Source organism: Zingiber officinale, chromosome 4B (genome assembly GCF_018446385.1).
Source record: "Zingiber officinale cultivar Zhangliang chromosome 4B, Zo_v1.1, whole genome shotgun sequence".
Taxonomy (NCBI): Eukaryota; Viridiplantae; Streptophyta; class Magnoliopsida; order Zingiberales; family Zingiberaceae; genus Zingiber; species Zingiber officinale.
This window is the reverse complement of record NC_055993.1, coordinates 65,392,160-65,401,048: the sequence shown is the minus strand read 5'-3', so window position 1 is coordinate 65,401,048 and position 8,889 is coordinate 65,392,160. Positions and strand designations below refer to the sequence as shown.

Genomic DNA, 8,889 nt, shown 5'->3' with positions numbered 1-8,889 from the left:
AGCTAAAACTACTGATGGTATGATGTGAAAAATCACCAGAGACTATAATCCTTGATCTCTATTAAGGTCAATCATGCTCAATGGATAACCCATCACATATAATATGTGCTACAACATCCAGACAAGTACTAAAGATAAAGTGCTAATACATGTCATAACTATCAAATTAAACATCATACCTATATGCCGTTTGTCCAGTCCCCAAATTGACCTCAAAATTTCCGATCGAGAACAACAACGGAAATCCATATAAATCCGAAACGGAAATCCAAACCCAATCGTAATGGAAAAATCCATGTCACTCAACCAACTACCCAGTTTGACTCGCAAACTTGGGCTAATCCAAAAATCCAGAATACCCAAAAACAGGTATCCGATAAATCACCAGAACACCGAAAGCAGGTATCATAACCCGCTCTGATACCAAATAAATTGGTATCAGATAAATCTCAAAAATCCAACACACGAAAATCCAACAAGTATCGCCAAACTTTGGCGCTCTGATACCATATCAATTGGTATCAGGTTATACCAACTATGCAAAATACGAAAACAAAGATCGTAAAAATCCAAAACACACAGCAAGTATCGTATACCTGCTCTGATACCACTAAATTGTCACGCCCCAGAGGAGTCTCTGTCCGAAGAAATTTCGACAGCATCTCCCCTGTACGGCGGACAATATGAAACTTTCTACATATCACATATACTTCAGCCACAGGCGGCTGGAATGATAACAAAAATAAAAACAGACACCACGCAGTTTACAAAGATATTCAGCCTCTGGCTGTCACAACCACGCAGTTAAAAAAATAGTAATCAATAACAATAGGACTCTGACTCGAAATCCACCCTACTCCACTAATCTCGTAAAACTCAAATCCAACGAAACTCACCTCTTCTGCCGTCCAGGCAGGCACATAGTAGAATAAAAACCAAACCATCCAAAAGTCCATCAAACGGTAACAATCCGTACAATATCCATAAATGAAATCCAAAACAAGACTAAAACATAGTCTGATGGAAGGAAAACCAAAATAAAGCAAATAATCAACCTAGTAGAGAACTAGCTCTACGTGCAGATGGGGGGCCAGCGACTGGAACTGCTCCGGACAGCCTCGAGGCGGGGTGAGTCCAACACTCAGCAGGTACAACTGATATGCATAATAAAACAAATAACAGACAACACTAATCATGCGTACAGTCTCCTGAATATGAGGAGGATAGATGCAACTGAAATGAAATCAGAAGATAACTGTACTGACCGGATCAAAGTATAAAGGTAACAGGTCGTCAGACCGAGTGAGTCATAATCCTGTATGCATGTCAATCAATACATCCAAACAAATGCAGCATATAAGTGCAGCAATCACAAGCAAATAAAAATGCAATAAATGCATATGTCAACCCCATACTCTGAAATCAATGCTCCTGTGCAATGACAGAGTAAACGGAATGCTGTCCTCGTCCTGTGACCCCAAATCATAAATGGGGAGCTCAATGCTCTCATCTCCCAGAGACGATGCCGGGAGGATATCTCACGGCTACCACGCTGAGTCTCCCGACCAACGGAGCCAAACAAAGTCCACCATCTGCCGGCCACGCTGCTACCCTAAATGCCAACGGAGCCAAACAGAGGCGATCACGGCCGCCACCACGCCGAGTCACCGACCAACGGAGCTAAGAACCGCCACACACCACCAGATATACAACCATGGGTGATGTGTGCAGTACAGGTAACTGGCGATGAGCTCAACCAAAGTAGAGCCGACAATCGCACAGCATGCAATCATGATGCATGATACTAAACATGGCAATCTCATGAATAACATGGCATGATCCATATAAATAGATACAAAGTGTGTACCACAAGAAGACGTATCAAATAGAAGGTACACAAATCGAAGAGGGTATCAAATAAACCCTAGATCCAGAATATAACAGAGCATGTGGTTAGGTCACTACCTAAGGCATATGTGATCGTAGATAATATGCAGTGCAGAATAAATAAACAAACAACATGTACTAATCATGTAGTGACCAACCGAAATAAACAGGTAACACAATTACTGTTATATGTTAAACATATTATCATGCATATCAAAAGACATAAGTCAAAGTACCCGCCTCCAATAGGAAAATAAGATCAGTCCGGTCCAACTCGGACGTCGAGATGCTCGTCTCGTGTCAAAACCCTGAGTCACGAATAGAAATATATTTTATTTAGCTACAATCATATAAATAACTAAATAAAATCTCTTACACTAAATTAGGGCAAAACCCTAATCCATAAACCTCGACCAACTAGGGTTAGTTTCCTTAACCCTAATCATTTCTTATCGCCCCAATAACCCTATCCTTTTCATAGCTAGAATTAAATCTAGTTCGTATTCAAAATTACCTCCTCCACTTACCTAATTCTGAAGCCTCAACCGGTAACGTTGCTGCCGGAACAGAGGTAGTTGCTGGAATCCAAGCAATAACCTGCGATTCACTGTCTATATCAAAATAGAGCTTAAGAAATCATCACACTAATGATAACATAATTCTATATCAATCTGTGCACCTCACCTTCAATCACAGCCAAGGCAATTTACTGCCGGAGAGGATTAGCACCTGGAAATCAGACACTCCACAGCACAAAATCCTGGTAGAACAAACCCTCAGTGCTGGAATCAAAGGAATCAAGAAGAAGATCAAGACTAGGGCTCGGCAGAACCTGGTGGCCGGTGAAGTGGTTCGGCTGTGGTGACGGTGCAAGGCGACTAGAGCAGACGGCACGAAGGGAAAAGAGAACTCGACAATGTGGCTCGGCCTCGAGGGCAGAGGAAGGGTGGCCGGCACTCTCCGTGCGACGGCGGCTCTCGGCTCTCAGCAATGGCAGAAGAGGAAACTCCTCAAATCAGGGAGCTAGGGCGCAGAGGAGGGCTCGCGATCCAAGCTAGGGCAGAGGCAATAGGTCATCTGCCGACGTTCAGGAGAAGCGAGGAAGAGAGGAATCGACTCTAGGGCTTCGGCTGGCAACGCCGCTGCCAGCGGTGGCGACCCGAGGAGATGGGTGTCGCGGGCTGAGGCTAGGGCACTGACGATTGGTACCGGTCCTGGTGGCCGGCGCTCGGCATCGCTGGCGGCAGTAGCGTCGGCAGTGCGGCTCGGCGCTAGGGCACAGGAGCAAGAAAAGTGGATCGGCTCCGAGTGAGAAGAGAGGAAGAAAAGGGAAACCGCTCGGGGTCGGGGAAATAGGGCACGCACGGCTCGCGGGGGGGAAAGAATAAGAGAAGTAGAAAAGAAAAAGAAAAAAAAGAAAAGGAAATAAAACTTTTCCTCATTAAAACAGGGTAGCCTAAACAGGCTTTCCCCGGGTCCCGTTTTATCCCCGTTAACTTGTCCATACGAGCTCCGAAAAATTCCCGGAAAATTTCCAAAAATCCCGAAAAATTCCTTTATTAATATTCGCCTATTTCCGGTATTTTACAATACAGATCTATAGAGATAGATCTAAAAGGATGCTTAGCCTAAGTCAGAGTACATACATTGACAAGGTACTCCTTCGGTTTGCCATGCAGAACTCCAAGAAGGGATTTCTGCCGATGTCACATGGCGTGAGTCTTTCGAAGACTCAAGGTCCCTCTTCTAGAGAGGAGAGAGACCGCATGGATCAGATCCCTTATACTTCAGCCATAGGATCTATCATGTACGCCATGCTATGTACTCGTCTTGATGTCTCGTATGCTTTGAGCATGACGAGTAGATACCAGTCAGATCCAGGTGAAAGTCACTGGATAGCGGTCAAGAATATTCTTAAGTACTTAAGAATGACTAAAGAATATTTCTTGATATATGGAGCCAATGATGAACTAGCTGTAAAGGGTTACAGTGATGCCAGCTTCCAGACCGATCAGGATGATTATCGATCATAGTCAGGGTTCGTGTTTTGCATTAATGGTGGTGCTGTGAGCTGGAAGAGTTCGAAGCAGGACACAGTCGCTGATTCTACGACAGAGGCCGAGTACATTGTTGCATTAGAGGTAGCAAAGGAGGGAATTTGGATCCTCAAGTTCATCACTGAACTTGGGGTGGTTCCTAGTATCGCTGACCCTATTGAGCTCTATTGTGACAACAATGGAGCTATAGCACAGGCTAAGGAACATCGCTCACACCAGCGGGCCAAACACATACTACGGCGCTTCCATCTCATTCGAGAGATTATCGAGAGAGGAGATGTGAAGATTTGTAGAGTACCTACAGAGGCTAACATCGCAGATCCCTTGGCCAAGGCTTTGGCACAGAGAAAGCATGATGGTCACACTAGGTCATTGGGGCTTAGAGCCTACAATGATTGGCACTAGTGCTAGTGGGAGATTGTTAGTTAGAGCCCTAGAGCCAATAATTTGATGATTGTATTATGGACTTGTTGTATCATATTCTTATATAAATAAAGGCATTTATTTTTGGTTATTATACTTACATGTATTGGTGCCAAATAAACTATGTATAATAGCGTCTTTGAGTAAAAGGTTCTTACCTATATCAATCGGTTAGTTGAACCGATAGTGAGATGATATAGGGAACACTACTCTTAATCATTCCTAGTTGAGTATTAACATTCAGGGACAATGTTAATGCAATAAGACTAGCATGTAGGTCAACTCGATGACTTGATCTCACAAGTCATGGATATAGAGATATCAAGTTGACACATGGGTATGCATTGGAGAATGTATACTGAATGACCCGCCATGAGAAAGTATCATGGATCGTTATATGAGTGTCATATACTTTCTCATGTGGCTATTAGTATGACTACTAGTCCTTAGACTTGAAGTCACCATGGTTCCCTACATAAGGAGTTATGTACTTTGGTTTCGTCAAACGTCACCCGTAACTGGGTGGACTATAAAGGCGATTACTGGGTATGTAACGAATTATGCAGAGGGATGTGAGTGATGTAGATGAAATCTATCCCTTCTATATGCCGGGAGAGACATCGATATTCTTGATAGAGTGAGACCACGAAGTGCATGGCCATGCCCAAATAAGTCAATATGAGATATTGAGCTTATTTGATTTAGTGAGTCTACTTGGAGTTCAAGATTTAGATTGGTCAGAGGATGACACGGTCTATGCCTCACATTGATCAATCTAGATGTCTAGGATAGAAGGACACTTGTCATATATTGTGAGGAGTCACAATTAGTAGTCACAAGGTGATTTTGGATCTCAACATTCTTGTAACTTGGGTAGTAATGATGTGTTGCTAGATACCGCTCATTACTTATGCTCCTAAATGGGTTTAGGGGCATTGCCAACGTTACAAGAACCTATAGGGTCACACACTAAGAACAATTAGATGGAGATTAGGTTCATATGATGAACCAAGAGGATTAGATTCATGTGATGAATCAAATTGGATTAAGAGTAATCTTAATTGGGCTAATTGAGTTGGACTCAAGTTGATTCATGTGTTCAATGAGTCTAATTTAGATTATGACTCATTGAATCAATTTAATTAAATGAATTAGATTCATTATATTAAATTGGCTTGAATTAAATGGTTGGATTAGATCAACCATGAGAGAGATTAAGTCAAGTTTGACTTGACTTGAGAGGAAGAGGAAAAGTCAAGTTTGACTTGACTTTATGCCACATCATTTGTGAGTTGGCATTAAGTGGCCAATGATGATGTGCCACATCATCATAGTCAGCACATGTGTGTGCCACCTAATAGAGGTTACAAATCCCCTCTTTAATGGCCACATTAAAGAGAATAGAGGTTACAACTTCAAGAGGTGGCCGACCACTTATTGTGTGTGAATGAAATTCATTTTTTTTATTCAAGGCATTTTATTCCATCATCTTCTTCCTCAAGCTCTCAACCTTTCTCCCTCTCCTCTCTTGGCCGAACCTTACCAAGGTGCTAGCACACCTTTGTGTTAGGTTTTCTCCACCTATTTGTTCGTGTGGATACTTCTAGAGGGTTGTACACTTGACAACCTCGAGATCCGGCATCACTTGGAAGAGCGGGATACACGAAGGGCTTCGCATCAAGGGTAATTCCTTCTCCTAGTTTAGAACTAGCATAAAACTCGTACTCGTCATGTTTTTCGTTAGTTTTACTTCGCACGGATCCGGTGGCATGGGGGTTTCGGGGTTTCCGCGAAACGATAAAATGGTTTTCGCGACCCGAAAAACCCAACAATAGTTTCCCTTTATAATCAATAACACACCATATAAATTGTACTATCTCCCAACTTATCGGGTCTATTGATTTAACAAATAAATCTCACCCATTGATAAGTTAAAGAAATAAATACTAAGTATATGTGTTTGTTATTATATCGGGATTAAGAGTACGTGCATCTATAATAATAGAGGTTTTGTTCTTTTATATAGTCAGTATAAATCGAACAACCTCAAATGGTCTTGCTCAATACACACATAGTGTACTAATGTAATTATAGAGTCAAGGCAAACTAATACCAAATTACACTACAATCATTCTAATGGTTTATCCCTATCCATCTTGGTTGTGAACTACTATTTATAATTTATAAGGAACCGATAACATGATCTTCTATGTGGCACCACGCGCCATGTTATCTACAATATAAATTAAATGGACAACTGCATCGACATATATATAAATATAAAATGTAGACATTTGACCAAACTAATTCTCATTTCAAAATATCTCAAAAACAGATGTTCATACAAAAGTTAGGCTTATAGTATACATCCCAACAACACTGACATGGCAGAGGGATTGGTCAAGGATAAGAACTGAGCTACTGACATTGTAGAAAACTCTCATCGACAAGCTAACGATGTGAAATAGGAGTGGCCATTGTATGATCGATGTGTGCTAGAGGGGGGTGAATAGCACGCATGACTTTTTCACTCATTTCAGAAAATACAGAATAACGTAGCGGAATAAAGAACAAGTAAAACAAAGCTAACACCTTTGGTTTTACTTAGTTCGGAGCCTATGACGACTCCTACTCCAAGGCCCATGATCATTGGTCACTTTCTTTAGGCAATCGCTATAGATTCAGAAATAAGTGCAGATATTAAGTACAATTGCAATATAATTAAGTTACCGACAATACTATAAATAAAAGTCGTTTGTTGATTGTGGGAGTAGCGTAGGAGAGAGCAAAAATTGTTAGCTCTTGATCTTTGAATGATTGTTGAAGCAACTAGTTGAGCCCTCCCTAAATAGCCAACCCAAACCTAATCCAAATCCACTGATCTCGGAATCAAGTTTGACTTGTCGCTGATCGATTGACCAATCCCACCTTTTGGTTGACCGATCCTACCTGAATTAGTCGGTCTTCCTGTCCAGATTCAGCTTCGGATGAGTCTTCGTTCGGTCGACTGATCATGCTGTTCGGTCGACCGATCCCGTTGACCTCGCTAGCTGACCTGATCAACCTGATTAAATCACACTGATTCCTATCCTCGATTTGGTCAACTGAACCCAAGGTTCGGTCGACCGATCCTTCGGTCGAACCTGATCAGCTGACTGGAAATCTACTCTGCTTGCTTGAAGGTTTGATCTATCGATCCCCGGTTTGGTGGACCGATCAAGGTCGAAACTTCAACCTGCAAAATGTTAGTTTCCCTACAAAATAGAGTTAAACAAATAACAAATAATAGTAAAGCAATATAACTTTTGACAGCCTTCGAACTGTCTGATTCTGAGTTTTAGATTTCCTCTAGAAACCCTAGGTCGAATCGAGGCTTACTGTTCCCTTAATGGGGAATGCGTCCTCACCTACTCCTATCAGGAGAGTTATCTTTTACCAGATTGGTCCTCCAGATCGGCCGAACTTTTGCTCGGCACCCACAACTTCATGTCTTCATGTTGGATGTCTGCTCCATGACTTGTCTAGACTTTCACCTGGTCCGCGACCACCAGGATTTTCACCTAGAGTCCCCGTCTCTAGGATTCCACCAAAGTGCTCGACCCTCCAAGACTTCAATGACCTAGGGTTACCTCCCCCTAGGGTTTCCATAATCTAGGGTTACCACCCCCTAGGACCTAGGATTACCTCCCCCTAGGGTTTTCCATAACCTAGGGTTACCACCCCCTAAGACCTAGGGTTACCTCCCCCTAAGGTTTTTCACTTGCCTAGAATCTATTAGTGTTGGGACTTTCGAGCCGCAAAAATAGCTTTTTGCATTGCGGAAACCTCGAAAGCTTGCCACGGATCCATGCGAAGATATATAAAATAAATCATGTACATGTTTCTAACCTAGATCTACCTTAGATCCACATGAATAAGAAGCGTTACCCTTATTGCGAAGCCCTTCGCTTATCTCACTCGTCCAAAAGGTTGTCGGATCTCGAGAGTGTCAAGCGTACACTCCTCTATATGTATCCATATGGGCAATAGGTGGAAAAGAACCACTTAGAGTGTGCTAGCACTCTTGGTTGGCTCGGCAATGGAGGAGAGAGAGAGAGAGCTAGAAGAGAGGAATAATAATGATGATCCATTCATGATGAAAAATAAGAGTAAAATGGCTTAAGTATTTTCATCTAATGAAAATACTTAATGCTCATTAACTCCATTAATGAGTATTTAATGAATATTCATTATTCATTAAATGACCATTTTGAAACTCCACTTCTCTTCATAATTTGAATCAAAATTTGAATCTAATATTCAAATTGAATTCATAATTCAATAAATGTCACCATTTAAAATTGAATTTAAAATTCAATGAATATCATCATCAAGCCACACTTGAGTCAAACTCAAGTCTAGCCTCACTTGAGACTAACTCAAGTCTAACTCAATCGAGTCTTACTCAATTAATGTAATTTGGATTACTCTTAATCCAATTTGTTTCATCATATGAACCTAATCCTCTTGGTTCATCATATGA

At 41.7% G+C, this 8,889-nt stretch overlaps 1 long non-coding RNA gene across 1 annotated transcript; it reads right to left on the bottom strand.

Annotated features, from left to right (window-relative positions):
- Positions 1–2,134: 2,134 nt before the first annotated feature.
- LOC121977578 lies at positions 2,135–3,257 on the bottom strand. The gene is made up of 4 exons (XR_006110941.1): positions 2,720–3,257; positions 2,572–2,647; positions 2,415–2,484; positions 2,135–2,195 (listed from the first exon to the last, which is right to left on the bottom strand). It is a non-coding gene; the product is annotated as an uncharacterized LOC121977578 (long non-coding RNA).
- Between the last annotated feature and the right edge of the window lie 5,632 nt (positions 3,258–8,889).